This window comes from Crocodylus siamensis, chromosome 2, assembly GCF_052110815.1.
Source record: "Crocodylus siamensis isolate JL-2025a chromosome 2, ASM5211081v1, whole genome shotgun sequence".
Lineage (NCBI taxonomy): Eukaryota > Metazoa > Chordata > Crocodylia > Crocodylidae > Crocodylus > Crocodylus siamensis.
This window is the reverse complement of record NC_143396.1, coordinates 206284632-206307542: the sequence shown is the minus strand read 5'-3', so window position 1 is coordinate 206307542 and position 22911 is coordinate 206284632. Positions and strand designations below refer to the sequence as shown.

The 22911-nt window shown below is 43.4% G+C and overlaps 1 protein-coding gene across 4 annotated transcripts in view; it reads left to right on the top strand.

The window, feature by feature from the left end:
• NAV2 (neuron navigator 2) overlaps window positions 1-22911 on the top strand; it is a 410342-nt gene that overhangs the window by 135053 nt on the left and 252378 nt on the right. The window lies entirely within an intron of this gene.

Sequence of the window (22911 nt, the reverse complement as noted above, 5' to 3'; positions counted from 1 at the left end):
TCTTTAACACTGGTCTTCCTTCTTGAGCCCTACTATGGGGTTACCCACCCGGTTGTGGGAGCTGGGGTTATTAAGGTGCCCCAATGCACCTTTCACTGGGGAGGTAACAGGCCTGGCATTTTTGGGGGCTCCCATGCCACCGGGAACCCCACCAGGCCACCATCCCTGGCAGGCTGCAGTTTCAAGTCATGCCAAGAACCCAGAGCCTCCTCCATCCCCATAGCCCCAGCCCATAAATCTCCAAGCTGTTCCTGAGCCTCCGCTCTGCCAGTTGACGTCTCTCTAAGGCTGCCAGCAGCAAACTGCAGCTTCTATATACCTGGTTCTCAAAATGGCTGCCTTCATCAGGCACTTGTTAGCTGCCTGACTCTGCCCTTAAAGTGTCAGGTACCCAAAGGTGCACTGCCACACCAGGGAATACAGAGTAACTGCCAGCAGTTCAAGACTGGGTGCATTAACTCTCTGCCCTGGTGCTGAGGCTCTCTTGGCTCCACTGTGCCACAGGGAGTCTCCTCCAAACAGCAACTGGCCATCTGGAGCTCCCAGTCATGCAACTCAGCACTCCAGGTATAAACTGCCCCAGCCTGTCCATTTCCCCCATACATGACCTGATTTGTCCCTCCTGCTAGTCTTGCAATGCCTGGTGCCAGAAGTCCACAGTACGTGGCCTGAGCTCAGAGGCTGAGACCATAGTTTGTAACATTTCTTTTTCATTTCACCAGCATCTTGTACATGTATCTTTCATTCACTCAGCAGGTGTTCAGCTGCCTGTCCTGGACCCACCATGCTATCTACCATGAGCTGGCCTTCTGCACACCAGTGGAGAGCCTACAGAAAAGGGGGAGGAGTTGCTTAGCTTGCAGGAGTAGGGCAGGGCCAGGTCCAGTGCCAGCATGGGCCCATTATTGCAGGAGTGGAGCTGGGGGTTGCCTTGATGGGTTGATACAGTGAATACCTGCACTATGAGAATCAGGTTCAGCCAGCGCCCATTGGAGTTCACCCATGGATTAGATCACAGGGGAGAGGTAAATGTGCTGCTGGACTGCTTGCCAGCCTATCCAGGTGAGGAACCCAAAAATTGGCCTGGCAGCAGCAGCTTGAGCGGGTGAGATAACAGTTCCCACATGGGAATCCTTTCATCACGTGTTCTTTTCCTGGACTGGGCAGGAGGGGTAGAGGGAGGTGGGGGCTGGAGTTTGTCAAGGGGACATTTTTCCCTCATTCCTTCAGTGTTTGTCAGGCATAGCTGCATCATATCTACTGTCCATGACCTGGGGGTGCTTTCTGCCAAAACTGCTGTTTACCTTTTTGCCTGATGAGCTCAATAAATGCTATCAATGCATTTCTGTGAGTGCTGTGTGAGGAGGGGCGGGTATTTATGTCCAAGTGCTTGAAGTATCTGTGCTTAGGCTCCAATCTGCCATGAAGCACAACATAGCCCTGAGAGAAAAGGATATGTTAATTAGACAGATTTATGATCCCATTAAATGGGACATGCACACTCAAGAGCAGGGGTGGAGGAGAGGAACTGGCACTTTGACTGGACTCCAGGATTCAGGGTTGGGGTGGGGGGAAAGCAGGAGATTCACCCTCCCCCTACACCCCAGCATTCCTGCTCCCCCACCCAGCCACAACCCCTTTGTGGCTTCTTGGCTATAATGGCCTGAGAGAAGGTTATGACCACAGGGGATGGTCTGTAGCAGCCTTGGCTCCCCCTGCTATCCCTTCCTCACCCCACAACCCAAGGGCTCTGTAGACCTGAATCCCCATCATGGTCATGCGGAGCTGGGGCAAACGTTGCCATCATGGATTACACAGCATCCTCATCCGTGGCCTGACTTATCAGGAGAAGTGTTGGGAGGAGCAGCTGCAGGTCCTGCAAGATGTGGCTGCGGGTTCTGCAGGAGTCACTGCAGGTTCTACCTCTGTGCTGGTACCAGGAGGCCTGGTACACACCTCATGCCTGTAGGAGGGACGCAGAGACGTGTGATAGAACTCGCCACAAAAGAGCCATGGCCTCTGTGTGCAGAATGGTGTTATTTTGTTATTTTTTCCCCCACAAAAGCCATTGGATGGAGTAAGAAAGTGGAGTGCAATTATAGAATTTGGAATGGGCTTCCAAGGGAGGTGGTGCTCTCCCCTACCTTGGGGGTCTTTAAGAGAAGGCTGGATAGGCGTCTGGCTGGGGCCATCTGACCCCAGCACACTTTCCTGCCCAGGGCAGAGGATGAGACTCAATGATCTGTTGAGGTCCCTTCTGACCCTAGCATCTATGAATCTATGAATCTTTAATATTTCAGACGATTTAGCTTCCTAATTTACACTTGCACACATAACAGGTTATTCTTATTTTCTTTACAGGTGTATAGAGCTCAGCAGTTCCACCTGATGAGCTTTATTCACTTCTGAAATTACTGTCTTCCTTCCCCCTTCCCCCAAGCTGTAGAATTTTTTAATACTTGTAACTGCTCTTAATGATTACCCAACTCGGGATGGGATTTTCCCCAGCTCTGGCAATTTCTCTAATTCATTCCTAGGAGACGAAACAAGGGCAGGCCGAAGTTGTACTTTACAGACTAAACAATACAGTACAAAGACACAAAAACTCAATCCTGGTCCACTTGAAATGAAGGGAAAATTACTCCAATTTCAGATGTAACTATTACTATATTTCAACAACTTGTATGCGACTGAAGGAATATGTGATCAACTTACTCCCTCCCCCCCAAGTTGCCTGCATTATCTATTGGACTACTTCAGAAAAACACACAATGGGAGTGCAACTGCCCTGAGTACAAACAAACAATGCCTTTGAAAATCTTGGAAGAATTTTTTTGTACACAATGTGTTGTCCAGGCACTGTAGGTCATGGCCCCACTGCATGTCCTGCAGACACACAAGACCTCCTACCAGCTGTTAATGTAGGCTGCCAACTAATTAGGCAATTAAAAAGCACTAATGGAATATTGACACAGTACCAAATACTTGGTGAACCTGTCATCCATTCTGGGGCATGAGCTGGCAAATGGGACACCTGACTGCCTCCACTCAGTAGGGCTTCAAAAGAGTGGCACTGTTTCTCTCTTGGCTTCCTAAATTCTGTACAGATTTTAGGGAATCTACAGGGTTCAGAAGGGAAAATAAAATCACTGCTTCTTTTGCAGGCAGCAGATTGGGAAGCTGAGGAAGGAGTTTCCTCTCCTTCCACTGAAAAATGTGAGGGGTTTCCTAAGGCAAACATCATAGGCACTCTTGGCATTTATATAGGTCCATTTGTCTGCCCTAATGCACCAGAGATCTGGCACATTGGAGTAGACTTGATTAATGGAATCTGCTCCGCACATGAGCTAACCTTCAACGCATTTTAGTTCAAAAGCGTGCTGCCACCATTTTCTCAGCACTGATGTGCATTTTTCCCTTTATACAAATGCATACACTGCAGCGTCGGATGCTTTCAAAAGCGCCAGACACAACAGCACAAACATGTGTACAAATGCCCTATGTCCCTGAGGGTTTGAGTTTTTTTTAATTTTATTTCTGAGTGGGTCTAAGATAGGAACACTACATTAAGGGTAGCAAGGCCATTGGATATTATTGTTAATATAGCCAGTAATAGCGACAACTGTAAAACAGTAACTAATAAACAATGTTGGAGCTTGACAAAAGAAAGCTAGCTGCCTTATGTATGTATTTATGGGACTCCCAGCAGCAGACCTTAAACTCTGTAACAGATTGTCTGAAACAGCTTTCTATGAAGTGCACATTACTTCCAACCATTATTCAAGTGACCGTAATTATTAGAAATTGGCTTTGAGACATGAGAACAGAGGAACGCTGTCTGCTTCTTTATGGGCTATTGAATGCATCCAAGATTTTGGGACTATGGATCCGTCCGTAAGCTGGACTCATGGGTTTCTGGCCCTGCATCCTATATTGAGCACAGGTAGTGCAAGTGTTCTCACAATCTACATTTTACATGTGCATTCAGTTTCCCTAGACAAATTGGAAAGTAGTGATGCTACACATTATTATGCATAGGTATGCCGATGCACATTTTGGGTGTGTCCAAGTATATTTTTTACTTCCATTGGGGAACTTGCCCATTGCCAGAAATCAGTGCAGATGAATCAGTTCTTAAGACAGGATAACTGTGAGCAGAGACATCCCTAGTTTCTTTCAACCTGAAATTGGAGTGGAAGTCCATTCAGCACTTGCTCACCTGCACCCATGATAATACACAATAAGAGACATTCAGAAATAAGCAGTTTTCTTTGATTGCATGGATCTATGCTAACCAGAAGAGTCAGAGTGGAGAGAGGCAGGCCCTATGGGGAAGATAGACCGAGCCAAGACACTGAGCGAGAGCAGTGTCCTTGCCAAGACTGCTCCTACAGGGTGAGTCAATAAGGCCAAATGGAGAGGAAGGATAAGTGTCTGGGGAGAGAAGTTTGTACTGTACTTCTCTGTCCTGATGAGAAGGGAGTTCCCTAGCCTGTAGGTATGGTACTGGTTCTTCCTCCACAGGTGCATCACCTTGCACTTGTTGGTGTTGAATCCCATCCTATTCACATCCGCCCACCCTTGTAACCTGTCTAGGTCAGATTGTAGCCTATTCCTCCTGTCTAGAGTGCCCACATCCCCCCACATCTTAGTGTCATCAGCAAATTTGAACAGGGTGCTTTTTACCCCCTCATCCAAGTCACTGATGAAGATGTTGAAAAGTGCGGGCCCAAGGACCGAGCCCTGCAGAACCCCACTGCCCACATCCCTCCAAGTCCAAAATGACCCATCCACCACCACTCTCTGGGTGTGGCCCTCCAGCCAGTTGGTGACCCATTTGACTGTGTAGGTGTCAACACCACAGTCCCCCAGTTTCTTAATGAGAACAGGGTGAGAGACAGTGTCAAAGGCCTTCCGAAAGTCCAGGAAGACTATGTCCACTGCTACCCCTGCATCTAAGGATTTGGTGACCTGGTGGTAGAAGGCCACCAGGCTGGTCTGACAGGACCTGCCTCTAATGAACCCGTGTTGGTTGCCACTAAGCATAATCTCCCCTGCTGGCCCCTCGTGGACATGTGCCAGAATAGTTCTCTCAAAAAGCTTGCCCAGGATTGAGCTAAGACTAACCGGCCTATAGTTTCCTGGGTCCTCCATCCTTTCCTTTTTGAAGATGGGAACCACATTGGCCCTCTTCCAGTCCTCTGGCACCACACCAGAGCACCACAAGGGCTCATAAAGCCGTGGCAGGGGTCCCGCAATGACCTCAGCTAATTCCCTCAGTACTCTAGGGTGGAGATTGTCCAGACCAGCTGATTTGAATACATCTAGTCCCTCCAGAAGTTCCCTAACTAGTTTCTCACCAACCCTTGGCCTAGGTGTGCCTCCCCTGGGGTCTAAGGGGGGCCCAGAGTTGGGGTAGCTGTTCCGGCCCCTGCTCAGGAAAATGGAGGCAAAAAAATCGTTAAATATGTTGGCTTTGTCGTCTGGTGTGATGACCAAATCAGATCAATGTGATGACATTGATCCAGATTATTATAGAGTGGGATCTACCATTTGTATAACACTCTCTGTTCCTTGCCTGTCTGTTTGGTTATGACTGTAGAGTACTTTTTGCGCACCTACCATGCAGTAAGTGTAACTTCTGTACCTGGCCTATAATTCAGTGCATGGAACAGGTTCATAAACGAAGTTTTCATCTTAGATTCTCAAATAGCAATTAAGCCCACTGACACTGAAAATGTTCTACTTTTTAAATGTTAATTATTGCCTTTTCACAGTTGTTCAACATAGTTTTGTAATATTTATGTATGCATCTAGATTGAACCAGTAAAACCTGTATTTTTCCATAACGAATGGTTCCTGCTGAGATAAGAAAAATCTTGTCAGTTGAGTTATGGAGCAAGCCAGGACAATCATAGACCTGCTACATAGAATGAAGCATCCAAAAATAGCTTCTTTATAAGAAGGGTAAAGTGTAAAATAAAGGCAGTTGCTTGTCTGTGTTTACTTTTTGGAACACAAAAGCATAGTGTGAGCTTCTGTATCAAACGCCTGGAGTGCACAAGCCTGGAAGAAGTGTCCTTTTTTAATGCTTTTGTGATACAGAATTTAGGAAACGGATTTCTTCTGTTAATCAGTTTGTTCATTAGCTAGTGGATAAAGACTCAACATCCACTACCCTTGAAGTATTGTGGTATCTAGAAATTATAGAAGGTTATTGTTAGGGGTCTACTTAAATCACAGTTTTGCAGATTTCATGGAAACCATGAAATTCATTATGCATAGTAGTATCTGTTTTTTAAAACATCATTTGAAATTTTTCACACTATGGTACCTGAAATTATTACTTATTCCACTTCAGATTTGTGCCACAGATTTACAGGGCATTACGCAAAAAACCCAAAACTAAGCAGTACTATGAAGATACCAGACCTACCTCTGTATGGGTTATCATTAGTATGGGTTATCAACAGAAGCACAGTTAAAACGGTTTTAGCATAGAGCTATGCCCAAGCTGTTTAATCTTTCCTTGTGCTGTGTGGACTCTAATACTTGAGTCAGGGCAGTCTAACTGACTCAAAGTATCTTTTTATGGCACTGCATCAGGGCTTATAGAAATGCCCAAAGATACAAACTCGCTATTTGAAAGTGCTAAGAGCTTGGTCCTGCCATCTGGTGAGACCTTTACATTAATCAAAAGCTTCACTGAATTTAGCAGGGCTCCATGTGGGCACAGATGACCATTTTCAGAGATCAAATTCCAGGATGCGGTCTTCAGTTACACAAATATAGAAATCCTGCCCCCATTCCCTGCATCCCATCCATCTATCCACCCACCCACCCACACATAGACACACACATGATAGTGACAAGTATTTGAAAATGCAAAGAACCTGACAAATGCATATGTTTATGACTCTTGAAAGTTCTGATTATCAAACTAAAATTACAAAAAGGAAAAAAAAGAGAAGGATGACACTTGAATGGAAGTCAGTGATGGAGATGTGTTTAGGTAGTGACATTTTCATGTGGGAATTTGAAGCAGGAAGAGGATGTTTGACCTAACTGGAGAGGAAGGTTGTTTCTGGGACTGGTGATAAAAAAACAGAAAATGCAATTAGTAGGAGTAGGAAGAGGAGCATTAAGGTAAAAATAAGGTGCTGAGAGGGAGACAAAGGTAGAGTTGCGATATGTCTTGAACAAAAGGATGAGCTATATTAAACTTGATGTAGAAAGAGTTGAGGAGACAATGCAGGGTTTTATTAAGGAGGCTGCTGTATTCAAAGAAGGAAGAAAGAAAGATCAATTAACCCAAAGGTTAGATTAAAGAAGCACAAAAAAGAAGAGTCAGGAAGGCCTGAGAAAGGGAGTTTATAGTGATTCATATTAGGAAGAACCAAATTTTACTCTGGTGTTTTGACAATGATAAGGAGGAAGAGAGGGGTTTTAAAAATATTAGAGGGAGAAATGACACTATCTGACAAAAGCCAAAGACAACCCAGGTGTCATTGGAAGGATAAGGAGGACAGTAGACCTGTCAGCAATGATGGAAGAAAAAGGAGGAGGAATGTGCAGGGTGGGGAGTTGAAAGTTTTATTTATCTGCACTGGGTCTGAGGAAGCAGTGGGATGTCCAAGAGGAGATATTGGAGAGACAGGAAGAAATGCAGCCTGGACAGAGATCACAGTTTTCCTTCTATAATTAGAATAGGAAATAACTGAGGTAACCATGTGGTTGGGAATTATTATTTTTTAATGCTGATCACTTCTGTATGTATCTGCCTGGAGAGAGAGATGACACTAAGAGGGGGAAGTATGTTCTGTGCATTCAGCTGAGAGTGCATCACAGTTTGGCCTGTAATGCTGTAAATTAAATATATGAAACCAATATCCTATCAGGCTGCAGTGTACAATGAGAAGGTTCACTCGGCCTGTTACTTTTTAAAATGTGTTTTTATTTCAGTATAGGCCAAAAGCCCAAAAGTGTCCATTCCCTTCATTCAGGTATAAATCAAGGACCAAGTTTTTGGTATCCTGGCTTTACTTCTAAGGTAAAGCTCCTTTAACAATGGGAAGAGGGACATTTATTTTCAAAATGACAGCATCTTGGCTTTATGATAGAACAGGAAAGATGGGATTCAGCTGCATAACAGTTGTGGACTCTACAATTACATGTAGGTGACAAATCTTACTTGTATTTTTAAAATCAACCCCTAAATAACATATTTTAGTTTCCCAAAGTTGTGGAACAGCCAATAAGGTCAGTCTGGTAGATTCCCAGAAAAACCCCAAACATTTAGCAAATCAGTAGGTTCTGGTTTTAGGGTTTTTTAAATTTATCTTTCAGCTCATAAAATAATTCACTTGGTAGCTTCTTATTTTTTGTGCAGAAGTTTATGAAAGTACACGCAGCACATAATACATAATCATCCAAGGAATTAATGTCCAATAAACGAATTCTACATTCCTTACAGAAAGAAGGAAATCCTTAGAATATTTCTTTCATTAGAAAAACAGATATGCTTACAACATGCCTTGGCAGTCATGAAAGTTTCAAAGTAAAGGTGGAAATAAATTTGAGGCGCATTGGCCTTCCACTGAGAACAGCCAGCTCCAAGTTCCTGACAATGTCACCTCAGGCAATCTGAATGATCTCAGCTTCCAGGATGGAAGAACAAAGAAAGCATTGCTTCCAGGAAAGCCAGGAGACAAACAGTGAAGTATTTCAGAGATACCGAGAAACAAATCGGCAGCTGGTACAGTCTCCGAAACACAGGTATAACATGACCCCTGTGGCAGATCAGTAGTCAGTGTAAAGGAGGATTGCTCAAATTAAATAATTGGAGATGTCTCGATTTATATGAATCTGACCTAATGTTTGTAACTTGCCATGTTAGTTTGAAGTCAAATAGAAGGCTGGGGTAGATTGTCACCTTATAGACTAACTAAAGTAGGGGGTGTGTATGTGGGTCTATGTACAAATCATGACTTCAGACAAAGGTAATAAACTATATTTTTCTGCTCATGGATGGCACCACACACAGCCAAATAAAATGGACTTGTGTGTGTGTGTGTGTGTGTGTGTGTGTGTATACACACATACATGCACTTCAGTTAGTGTATAAGGTGCAGATCTACCCTGTCTTCTTATGTATGTAATATCTTTAAGTAAATGAGCAGCTACCTTTTTGCCTTAACCCTGAAATAACTAAAAAGGATGAGTTAGGAACTGTCAAGAATTTAGACTTTAGGTCCTTAGCTTCCCTTCTATATCTTTTAAAAATAATTGTTGTGAGGGTTGGAGGCCTGAAAACTCAACCTATTCAGTTTTCCATTGCCAGCACCCAGATTACTACCACCCAGCACAGGAAGATGGTAGAGTTCACACCATTATATTTCTCAGTTGACTGCAGACACTGTTGTTAAATGCTATTACCTAATGCTAAGCATGCTGCCCCCCACATTTTGCCAGTTCAGCCCTGATATAAATCTTGAGAGTATGGTCTGAGGAATAACAGCAGGATTGAATCTGGTGTTCAGAATGGAAATTACATTCAGGCTCTCACAGAGAAATACTGCCAAGCCGCCTAGTTGATTCTCACACTGTCTTTATTTTCAGGCATTCCTTTGGAACTTGATCCTTGAAACTGCGTCACTTTTATACCCCCCCCCATTGTAATCTAGATGAGTATGACTGCCCACAGCCCCTTATAGTTTGTAGGAACCAAAGTACACATGTTAAACCACCAAATGTAAAGGGTTCTGCTGCTCAGGAATAAACTGTCATTTTGGAGAGTGGTACAGAAGAGATTAAAAGCAATGCAAATGTGTTTTCCTCTATGCATTCCAGTCATACAAGTTTTCAGAAACATAATTCATGACTAAATACAATTATGTATTTAAAAATAATCCTTCTGTGAGATTGTTTGGTGTCTTGGTTTTTGTTAAATGTTATTTTTCCTTTATTCTGTGCCCCAGGAAGTTTTTATCTGTGCGTCAGAGTGTCTGAATGTCTCCTCTGTTTGGGGTTCCTATAGTAACAGGCGGGCATCCCTTGGCTTTAGCATAGTATGTTTCAGCACAGCTGTATGTTAGTTTAGAGGGAAAACATTGCCTGGATCAGTGCCAGACTGTACTGCATGTGGAGACACTTGGCTAGATACTGAGTTTGGGAAAGTCTAGCATTGAATTATTTTAAGGCAGTCTGAATCTGTCTTGATCAGAGCAGGTGCCTAACATAAAGGCCTCTCTCCTGTTGACCCTTACTTGGAAAGAGCAGAAGGTGCCTGTGAAAATCACAGCTGCAATGCTCATGAATTCTGCATCTCGCCACTGACAAAGGGGGGATACTTGGGAATGGTTTTTCACTCAGGGGCATGGCTTGCACTGTCAACCAGATTCAGGTTGCCTGGTTAAAAACTACTTTCTTCCCTTTCTCTTTGTAAATATTCACACACGGCTTTATTATTCTACCCAATAATGTGTAAAGTGGGTTTTATTAAGAACTTTCTTCTCAGCCTGGAGAAGAGAAGACTCAGAGGGGACTTGGTGGCAGCCTATTAGTACATTAGGGATGTACATCAGGGCCTGGGGGAGCATCTGATCACCAAGGGACTCCAGGGGAAGACAGGAAACAATGGGCACAAACTGACTGAAGATTGCTTCAAACTGGACATAATGAAAAACTTCTTTACGAGTTGAGTGCCGAGGGTCTGGAACAGGCTTCCTCCACAGGTGGTACAGTCACCCACCCTGGCAATCTTCAAAAAGCATCCTGATGCCCATCTTGCTGGGGTCATCTGATCCCAGCAGTCTTTCCTGCCCAAGTGCAGGGGGACTGGACCCAATAATCTTGTAAGGTCCCTTCCAGCCCCTAACATGTATGAACCTATGAATCCAGTACAGGGAAATTTGGTGTCTTGGTTTTTCTTAACTTTATTCTTCCTTTACCCTGTTCCTCAGTAAGTTTTTATCTGGATTGTCAGGTTTTGTTACAATAAATCTTCTGCTTGAAGTTTCTAACCATGGGCAAATTCCTTACCGTACAACTGTAGGGTATTCTGTGTTGGGACGCTCAGTACTTCTTCTGTTGGAGCTGTTCTCTGTATGTAAAGAAGACTCAAATTGTTCCTGAGTCAGAGAGCTAAAGAATGAGAACGACTCTCCAGCTTGGTGATTTGGGTACTCACCTGGGAGGGGTTGGGGAAGTTAGGGTGGAACACCTGCCTCTCAGCAGCAGCTAGTATGAGCTGTAGGTGAAATATTTATGCCTTCATGAAAGTGAATAAGATTTAGTAGCTAAACTGTTATTGCATGACTATGTATTTTTTAAAACAAACAGAAAAATGAAACAAGGAAAATTCATTAAAGAGAACAATTCCAGGTTTTCATATGGTGATAAGCAGGGATCCAGGTTTTCCATTTCTACAGAAAAATGCAGATTTTCTCCTTTAAAGGAAAAAACTGCAGAAAACCGCGGTTTCTCTTTGCAGACTGACAGGCTGATGGGGAGTGGGAGGGAGGGGCACATGCCCCCTTAGATTTCTGTGCTCACAGTGGGCATGAAGCCCGGGCAGAGGAAGTCAGCATGGGAGGGCAGAGCGGGAGGCAAGACTCTGATGCCACTGCCGGGACCCCTGTGCCAGCTGTGCTACCAGCAGCACGAGAAGTAACAGAAATGGGGGGTGCCCACTGCCCTCACCTCCTCCCGCTGCCAGCTGCTCATGTGCTGGGCCACAGCTGTACCCTGCTGCCATAGCCCAACCACAGCTGCTGCTCCCCTCAGGTGGCCCATGCTGCCCCCCATCTCACCTCCCTCCCAGGGTGCACAAGTGGCTGGTAGCAGGAGGTGAGGGTAGCATGCCCCCCCCACTCAACCTCAAGTCCAGTACTCCTTGTGCTACTGGTGGTATGACTGCTGCAAGAGTCTTGCCACCCCACTCTGCCTTTCTGCCATCCCGCTGGGCTGTAGAGGGCAGCCTGCATCCTCCCCACACCTACTCTGTTTGGGTCTGCTCTGGCTACGCTACCTGCAGGTGGGGGAAAGGAGCTTGGGCTCTGCTCCCAGCTACAGCATCCACCACCTCCTGCGCATGGCGGCTGGAGCTTGAGCGCTGGTGGCTGGCTCCAGCTGGCACCCATGAGGCAGAGAGCAGGCAGGATGCAGCCACCAGGTCCCACAACCGGGGGTCCCTGGGAGTGAGGGGCAATGACATGGGCAGGGGCAGGGCACCAGCATATTAGGGCTGCTCAGCAACACAAAGCAGTGGAGGTGGGGACAGCTACAGCTGGATCCATGTCGTTGTGAGCAATAGGGGCAGGGAAAGCGCTGATTTTCTATGACAAAGAAAACAAAATCAAATGCCAAAATATATAGGTATTTAGAATTTATTCTATTGTAATGATTGAGGTACTAGTACGCTTCCAAATTGCTTTACAATTGTAAATATATCAGTAGAGCATTGTGTTCAACTATATATTATATATATATATATATATATATATATGGTGGCATTTTTATCACAGAAAACATTTGGATTTTGGATTTTTTAATCAGAAACTTTTGGATTTTTAAACAAAGAAAACCAGGATTCCTGGTGATAAGGCTGCAGCATAAACACAAAGAAAAAGGGAAGTCAGAGATGGGAGACTGTCCTTAATTTACCTTATTGTGCCTAGATTCTAGAGTATATCCAATATGTATAATTGTCTGCTTTTAAGACTCCTGGAGGCACAGCACACTCTATTAACTTCAGCTTTTGCATGGGCTTTTGCCATAGCTGAATTTGGTCTTGGAAGTGGAAATTGTGTTCAAACTAAATTGTGCATAGAGTGGATTAGGGACGGAACCTTAACTATACATTTTGTTCCTTTTTTATTGAAGTGAGATACACAATGTTATTTTTTCTTGACATTTATGACAGCATTTTTCGTATCATCTTGCAGGCCAAAGAAGGCTTAAGAACCATTGATGAACCAGTTAGATTGTAACTCTAATTTATTCCACCCTGTATTTGGGGTTAATTCATTCATTCCCTTTCTCAGCTATAGCTATATCAAAAGCTTTGTATGTGTCCAAAATAAAATGGTTCTGAATAATATAATTTTAATGCATATGTTGAAAGAAAGAGATACCTGATCATGTCTGCATAGTTCAGCTCCTGTTTTCTCACTTCCTCATAGTGGCTTTGCTTTCTGAACAAAACCCCTGTTGTCTTCACCCATAAAAAATGCATGGTGAAATACTTCATGAAGTTTCATGAAATTGCATGACACTGAGCAGATAGTCTAGTGTGCCTTGCTCATACTAAACAAGAATGTGACAAATTTCTCTGTCAAGTTGGTGATTTAATAGCTAACAGTGTTTACACAACTGCTTCTCCTGCCACCTAGGTTTCTGTCTCTATTTAAATATGTCCCTATAGTACACCTAGCACTAAGCTCTCCACATTCAAATACACAAGTGAGTCATACTTGTGACAAAGGATTATGCAGATAAAATAAATTTACCTTCACCTTTGTTAGAAAGTCCCTTTGTGGATCTTTGCTTTCAAGCTTCTGGTCATGTACTATAACTATGTGAGTGTATTTAGTTTTTTTTTTTTTTTAACTAGTTGGTCTTTCTTGAGAGATACAGTGATATGCATCCAGGACATATTTTTCTAATGGTTTTAGCTAGAATTATTTTATAAGTCTCAAATCTGTCTTTCTCATTTTGAGTGAATTGTACAGCAGCAATTCTGGTGACTGCTGTGACTGTGCTGAACCAGAGTACTGGGTCTAGATACAGAAGGAAGAGCAGGGAATGTACAGTTGATATTGTCCCAGCTCAACAAGTAAGTAGAAACAGGTGGAGCCCCCAGTGAATGAATGTGCATGCATGCGCACAGATACACACAGGTAATAGGAATGAATACATGTGCGCACAAACACACACACAGAGGTAACGAATAGGCCCTTGCCTTTCACAAGGCCTTGGCACTTGTCCAGTGTGTGCTGTTTCAAATGCATTTACAAGGCCCCAAAGTGTAAGCAGGCATATGTTCAAGCCATTTGTGACATTGCAAGTGCAGGCCAAGCGTTGCAAAGTTGTGGTCTTTCATTTGAGGCTCATCTCTGGGAGGTGATACCTTGGGAATATCAAATGTGCCTGTTTTATGGAGACATAGCTGTCCTCCAGGGTCCCAGAATGCACTGCTCCCTGCCCTCAATCACTGCTTTGGAGGCAAGAATTAACCCTTAATTATCCCAGTGAACTGTAAACTGGCCCATTGGTTCTTCATACATTGTACCCAGGGACTAGGGTTCTGCCCAAAGGAAGAGCAGTGTGGGGGCCTGCTACCAACATATGCTCCCCCCTCTTCCCTCCCTCCCCACCAAGTCTCACTTTTCCACCCGAGCCTCACTTTCCCCAACAAGTCTGCCTGCCCTTCAGTGTCTGTTTTCCCCAGGAACCACCCTCCCCCCCGGCCCCTCCACATCTTGGTTTTCTCTGTGACCCAGGGGCAGTGCTTTTCTCTGTGTTGTTCTCTGGAATCAACAAAGCAAGGCACGTGAGACCAGGGGTTCCTGAATTGTGGGTCATAAGTCCAAATAGGCTCATAACTTTAATGGATAGGGTCGCAACACAGCACTTTCTCCCACATCAGGTCCCACCTGCTGGACTATAGAGGCCCAGGGGAAGGACAGCAGGGCAGGGAACCCCAAGCCTGCAGCAGGCAGCCTGCATCCTCCTCCCAGCCAACCCCATAGGCTCCGCTCTGGCCATGCCACCCACAGGGGAGGGGACAGGGGCAGGAGGGCAGGGAGCCAGGCTCAACACTCTAGCCTCAGCAGCTGCTACTTCCTATGGGTGGAAGCTGGGGCTCAGATGCTGCTGGGGTGTGGGGAGAGGGTTGTGGGCCCTGGCCTGGGGCACCTGAGGAGAGTGGGGGGCTGAGGATTGGGAGTGAGGGGCACTAGCGGGGCCAGAGGGATGTGGACCAGGAGTGAGGGGCACCTGGGGGTGGGGGGCTCCAAGTTGGGAGTGAACGGCCATGCTGAAAATATACGGTCCTGCTGAGAAAATGGAGTCATAAATGGGGTCACGCTCAGGAAAAGTTTGGGAAGCACTGCACTAGACTATCTGCTCAGTGTCTCTCTAGCGGTGAGTGTGAGCAGTGCATGGGAACGTGGAACCTGTGTGCCTGCTCCTGTTATGTCCCAGCTTTGCTACTGCACAAAAATCCATACATTTGGAAGGGCATAAATTGAATATGTGCCAAGATCCACAGACCTTATGACTTTCTTGCAAAATCTATATAGAGGCACTGTGCTTCCAAGGTGTGACCCTTCTAGAGCTGTCCTTGGAATGGAGCAGCTACGAATTGGCCCTTACACTGAACTGATCATAAGGCTTCATCTAACCCATTTATATTTAAGAGCAAGCTTGAGCTAAATCATCAGCTGGCATGCCACTTTGTACCAGATGAGAATATGGTCCATCATGCTGCTCCTTGTTTGAAAGGAACCCTTCTATGGTCAATTATTTTAATAATTTAATAATATTAATAAAAAAGTCTCAAAACAACATTCCAGAAAAATGTTTTTCAGAGGAAAATTTTATTTAGTCATTTTAAGTCTTTGCTGTATCCATTTGCTTGACTTTTGAAATATTTTTAGACATTCAAGTTCATTTGGAGACTTCATTACTTTAGTTAGTATTTGGGGGTATAAAATATTGCATCTAATAACCAGTTCTTGCTGCTTTAGAAGTTATCCTCTTCCCATTCTTTTTGAGACACTAAAGCTCTGTGAAAAATATTTTTTACATAGACTACAAAGGCTGAGGAATACTGATTATTTATTTGAGAAAGGCCCACTTGAATCAGGTTGATGACAAATAAATTGTTCTTTGCTGTTTTTGCTTCCACCCAAGGATTATAACCTTGATGTGATAGAGAAGCCCATGTGATTCCAATAATCTTGTGAATTTTTCTATCTGGAGCCTTGTATTCCTGGGAGTGTCCTACCTATGGTGGCAGGGTCGAGAGTGAGGTTTCCAGACTAAGAGTGATCCAAAAGTAGAAGTAAATTTCCTCAATGGTGGAGCAGGCAGATGAAGAAAAAATACTTCACAGTGGCTGCAAAGTGGGGGTGAAGCCTGCAGTACAGTAGAAACCTCCAGTTATCTAGGTTTTCCTTGTCAGATTAAGGTTTCTTTCCTGCAAAGTACTATGTGGTTGCTGATGCACAATGTCAATCCTATGTTAAAAGAAGACAGGAGTGGGCGTATTGCTTCAATGGCATGTTCTACAGTGATGGGCGAGTGACTGGAAAATTGTGTTCAGCGGGATCACTCTATCTGCAGCCCAAATTGGGTAATGAAGTTTGCAACCTAGAGCATCTGCACCTTGATGGACAACCCTAATATTGACCTACCACAGTGAAAGACAGCACTTACAGCCAGAGAACGTGCATAATTTAAGATCGACGTCAGTGTACTTAGTAACACCAGATGTACGGAAGAGGGGCAGCTCACAGAACATGGTGATAGCTATACCTTTTTTTTTTTGGAAAGGAAAAGCCAAAAAAGACGGACATATTCACAGTGTGGCTTTTGTTATCATGACTAAGATTATTACTCAAATGCTGGAATGTCCATGTGAGTGTCTCATGACCCTTTGTCTTCAGCTGACCAACGGACAACACGGGTCGAACATGCAATGTCATGAAAATGATATGTTGACAGGAACAGCTATAACCAATGCAGCTTAGCTATTCAGTTTTGAGCTTTCTGCAGTATAGGAGCTGCTGAGTCCATAGCTATACTTCTTGTGTAAGTGCAGTGCTGTTGGCAAAAGTAGACTTTCTGCCTCTGGGACCATACCTGCTTCCCCAAACAGAAGCTTTGCCAGTAAAAGCCACCTTCTGCTATAGAGCTATGTCCACTCCTGGGTTTTGTTGTACTTTTCACACCCCTAGCTAACAAAGCTATGACTGAAGAACTTTGTAATGTGGAAAATCCGACGTCTGTTCTGCTATTCCTGTTCTAAGTCACACTTACGCAGAAATGTAAATCTTGTCTAAAATAGTAAATTCTGCTGGCTTTGCTTTATTATCTAGTGGCGAGAAAAGATCACGCCTGGTAGTCAATGTAACTTTTATTAAAACTTCTGGTGTGAACATGGTCTGGCACCAGAAGATACCTTCTGTCAACAGAGCTCCTGTTGCAATGGAGCAGCTGGTCTGGGTCTTATGGCAGAAAATGTCCTTTTTCTAGGACAGCTTCTGTCATATGGGAAAGCTGCTGTAGCTCTGCCAGAAAATTACTCCTCCTGAATCCAGTCAGAATACGGAGCAGCACCTGCCTCCCTCCACATAAACCTAACTTGGTGCCAGTAGTATAAAGTTCATGGGTTAGGAAAAAATATCCATTAAACACTAAGTTGAACCCAAAAGCACTTGAATGCCCCTCCAGGAGCAGGAACTCTGGTGATGCATCTTCCAGTTGACAAGCATGTCAGTGTTTTAATAAATCATTTTCATAATTATGTGACCAGTATGAGCAGTTCAAAGTATATTAACCCAATTAAAAGATCAAGCATCTTTTTTATGAGGCATGATTGCAAAAATGTGCTGTGCATAGATGGCCAGAAAAAGAGATTAAACTATGAAAACTTGGATAAAACATTAAGATTTCATTAAGGACATATTTAAAGTTTTCAGTGAAAAAAAACCCTGAAATATGTTTGATTTTATTATTTAAAAGGTTTTGATTATCAAGAAAACCAAAAATGTTTTGTCTTGTTCAGCTTTCTATTTCAAAACATTCCAAAATTTCAAAAGAAACAAGAATTTTCAATAAACTTTTCCCCCCCAAAATATGGATACTTTTGATCAAATTTGTTTTCCATAGAAAATTTCATCACATTTTCTATTGACATGGATGCAAGCTGTGAGTGTTCTTCTTATGGTCAGTGTTGAGGATATTTATCATCGCCCTGCTGGAGGATTGGGCATTAAGAAATCAGAGTTTACATGTGAAGGAAAGAGACCATTTTCATTTGACCTATTTAAAGAAAAAGAATAGAAAGGATTGGTGAGTCTTCTGAGTCACCTAGGGTTGCCAGGGACCATCCTGAATAAAAGGATGACCTTTAAATGCTCTTTGAAGTGATTAGAGACTTGGACACCGTGAATCAGAGCTTTCTCAGCTGTTCTTACTGCACGTATTTTTATATCTGTTTGGGATGTTGTGTGTGCAGCTGCAGATATGTTAGTAGAAAAAGAAAATTAAATATTGACAGGGACTTAGTGCTATGCATATTATGATTTACAGTAATGACCAGGTAGGCAGCTTGCGTGTTATATCCTTAGGCCTTGTATCTGTTTTAAATATTCCTCCTAGGTATCCTATGTGCTAGTTCGGTTTCCTCATTAGCATAAAGCCATAGTCTCCTATCTGAGGACTTATCGATTTTTAATGTGATTAAACTTGCAGCACCTCTCTGTATGGTTTGAATACTTGGATGATTACTTATTTTCTTAAAATGAGACAATCTGGGTTTTACCACGTTTTTCCATGGTGAACAGAAAACCTAGATCCCTAGTCATTACCTTTTTTCCTCTGAATATTTATTAAAAGCAGTTATGTCTAAGTTACCACATCTTAAATTTTAGCATGCCAAAGCCATGTGACAGGCAAGGAAGGGCCTATTCCCTGTGCTCACAGAAGTAGGGTTGGGAATTTTTATAGATGCCTCCTTTTTTGTAACCAGTTTTAAAAACAAAGGCTAGCTTCAGGCATCATCATGTTGATATCTTTATTCTGTGAAAATGTTCCAACAACTCTATAGATTTGTCAGTGTGGTGTTAATATCGTGTCATCTTAGTTTGCAAGACAGCCCCATTGAAATATGAATTGGGCTATATAAAGTTGGCCAATTAGGTTGCAAAAATGTACATACGATGGTATGTATACTGCTAAAGAAGGCACTTTTTATAAGGATTGCCAGTGTAATAATGTAAGATTTTCACGCCTTTTTAATATAATAAAAGAACAATATTGAGCATTGAACTGTGCTTTCAAACTTTCTTTTACTTAAAGAAATAGGTTGCAGTGCATAAATGAGAATGTGGGATCTTTTCTTGTCTTTTTGCTGGGTGTGTAGTCAATTCTTGTTGTTATATGATATAGAAGGGTTATAAAATTTCTTCTGAAATTGATATTTATTTTTTTCTGTTGAAGTTTCTATCCTGACAAGGGACAACCTGAGAAAGCTGGTAACTTAATACTATATCAAACTCTGAAATTGAAGACATTGCAACTTGGTTTAAAATTTAAAAAAATATTCTTTTGGAGAAGCATTCCATACAAGCCACATGCCTATTGCTGTACAAAATTGGGGATACAGGCCTTGCACTATAACATATATTTTCTAGAATTTTTTAAGGGGAAAAAACTACAGTTATAGCTTGATTCCTAGTTTTTTTAGGGAGTATCTCATCTTATGACAAGGGCAACACAATTTACAGTTTAACTTACCCTGTAAGTTTGCTTTGTTTGACTTGGCAGAGCTGTGTGTACTGTGGGGAATTTCCATATCCAAGCTTATGTCAAATATAGTCAGTCAGCCATCACCATATATCTGTGCCCTTTTATGGATCTTTATTTACATGTTTGCAGGGCTTTGTAATACCATGTGCTTCTAGAGGTTATGGCCATGTTTCCTGTTTTTTTCCTGATAGCACAGACCAGACCAGAAACTAAGATTACCCTAACGTGACAAGTGCAAAAACTTCTGTGGCTATTTGTGTTGAAAGTTATTAGAAGTGCATAGTTCTTCCTAACACACCTTTGAAAGAACAAGAATAATGCTGTGCTATAGATTTGGGGGATTTATGGTGGAATGAGCAGAGATAAGAATCAGAAAAGCTTGTTATCCCTGACTTAGGCAGGAATTCAAGGAAGTCACTTCATTCCTGTATACCTCAGTTAGCAGGAAGAGGAAGGGAATGATAATGCTTACACACCTTTATAAAACATTTTGAAATGTGTGGCTGGAAAGATCTGTGCAACTGTTGTACTGTTTATTCTTGCCTTAGTGGGGAGGCAGACCTTCAAGACTAGGTTAGGGGGAGGTTAGATCGTGTTAAAATGGCCACCTGATCTAACTTAGTTAACCCAGGTACAGACCTTGCACTTAGATCCTCAGTTAGGTCGATCTAAGTACAAACTACGGAAGTTCTAGGATGCTTAGATCTGTCAAAAAAAATGGATGACCCAACCTAAGTTAACTGTATCTTTGAAGTAGTCTAACTTCAGGTATGGCAGGACCAGTCTAACTAAATTTCTGTACATGTTCAAAGCACAGCTCCGGGTCTTGGAAAGCCTGTCTACTGGTCCCAGCTCTGGCATGTGCTTTTCCTACCCCCCAAACCCCTGATGCTGGGCTATTTTTAACTCTGTGGCTCCCCCCCACAACCCCAGATGAACAACCCCCCTCCCAGCAGACAAGCTAGCTCACCCTCCTGCAAGCCCGCTAAACCCTCTGGTGCTGGGAGTTGATGGAAATAAGTTAGGGTAAGGAGAGCGGCAGGAGGGAGTAGCAGGCAGTTCATTCACTGGAGGAGTTGTTCATTTTGGAGTAGGAGGGTCAGGGGGCTGATCCTCAAGGCTAAGTATAGGCTATCCTAACATGTAGGTACAGACTATCCTAACATTTATTTCACTGCCTGTCACACTATCTAGACTATCTTAGGTACAGAAATCTCCTCCTTCCTATCCTGCCAAACTCCCCCGATCCCACCAAACCTCCCCTACAAAGCTGCTGCTCCCCTCCCCTCAACTCCAATTTACATTAGATTGGGTGGCTATTTTTAACCCAATCTAACCCTCCCCCAACCTCTCTGAATGTTTGTACGTACCATAAATATGCAGTTTGTTCCTCTTTGGAGGGTGAGTTACATAAATTAAGATTTTATTTTAGAATTGAGTTGTAAGACTAGGAAGATACATAGCACAGAGGATGAACTCAAAAATGAAATTGTACTAATTTAAAGTAAGATTGGTGAATCAGCCTCTACTTTGTATGGAAAAGCATATGTTGTTCAAAAGGTATATAAGTGCATAATGAGGATCATGCCAAACATAACTTTTATCAGCTTTGTGCACGTGTTTCTTGGGCCATCCCTGCATGTGTCAGACCCCAGAGTAACTGAGGGACCTGATGGCTGATCCAAATTACTTCAGGATGCCCACTGCTCCATTAGGGAGTTTTGGTACCTAGGGGTTGCTGAGTCACAGGATATTCTAGCCAGGACCATTTCTCCTCCTGCTGTGTCTAATCAGAGATTCCTTTGGCTAGTGGCAGACATTCAAAAAGCCTGACCCTGAATTGATTCAATCTTTGCAGTTTAGTATCATAGTATCATAGTTGGGACCTACGGAAAGGATCTAAACAAATCATCAGATCTGACCCCCTGCCCCAGGCAGGAATTGGTGCTGGGATCATATCACGCCACCCAAATATCTGTCCAGCCTCCTCTTGAAGACACCCAAGGTAGGAGAGAGTACCACCTCACTTGGGAGCCCTCGCTGTAAAGTAATGTCTACTGATGTCCAGCCTGAACCTTCTCTCTAACAATTTGTGACTGTTATTCCTAGTAACCCTGAAGCTTGAACCGATTTGAAGGTGGATAGACATTCCCTTTTCATTCCAGAAATACAAGCACATGCCTGCAGTGGCTCAGGCTAGAAGCTGGGGGGTGCTAGAGCAGCCCTTCCTTCCTTTGTACAGGGTTGAGCTGAGGCAGACATGGCCAAGCCCCGGCAGGATTGGGGGGGGTCGTCCCCCCGCCCCTTAATAACAGAGCATTTATCAGCTCTGTTAGGAGTGTTTATCACCCCATCAGAAAACAAACAGCATCTCAAATTAGTTCAAGCTTTTCTTAAATAAAGAAGGAATGGAGGGACATTACCAGCTGAGCTGTTGATTAGCTCCAAACAGCCCTAAACCAACACTGCTGTCTGCCACAGCACTGATATACCCACCATGTGGTCTGATAGCTAATGCTGTGTGTCTGTGTAAGGCAGAGGGGATGGGGGATCCCTGCTTAGCAGGGAATGGTGAGGGAAGCGGGGAGCAGGCAAATACTCGGTGCCTGCAAATCTCTGCTGAGCTCCAGCCAGGGAGCAGAGGGGAGGAGCCAGCCTTGCTGTAGAGCAGAGATCCCCACCGAGCCCAGAGAGCATGCTGGGATGCTGGGGGAGTCTGGTTTATCTTAAGCCAGCAAGGGGTCTGGAACAGACACTGCATAAACCGGTTTTACCCAAATCAGTTCAGTCTGATACTGCATTCAACCAGGTTTATCTCAAACCGGTTTCAGCCATTTTCAAACTGGTTTATGTGCACTAAACATCTGCTCTGTTGCAGGTTTAAATCAGTTTCTGATCACTTAAACTAGTTGATGTGTAATGTCTGTCCCTAGCGTTTAAGTCTGGGGGTTCTCAGGCAAGCAGTTAAACTGAGTTTCCCCTTCTTCTGTGTCAGTGGAACAGTGTAGAGCAGCTAGAATGCAGAATAGAGCCATACAAGTTATTTCCTATACTAGTGAGTCTGAACAGAATCTTAATTCTGACATTAAAATAAGACAGGCTACCTACCTCACTTAGGGTGGAGAGAGGGAGTAGCCTAATGAAGAATATTAAAGTCCTTTCTTGGGTGTGAAAAGAAGCATTGCTGCTTCATTCAGGAGAAGATGAGAACATGAGGAAGGACTCAAATGTAGGATTGCTTTGTATGAAGTGAACTTTGTAGAGGAAGAAGTTAACCACCATATGCCTCAACTGGAACAACTTGAATTAAAAAGTATTTTTAAAAAGAAGCCTGATTTTTTTTAAAGAAGCTTAAATTTAAAATAGTTAGAACTG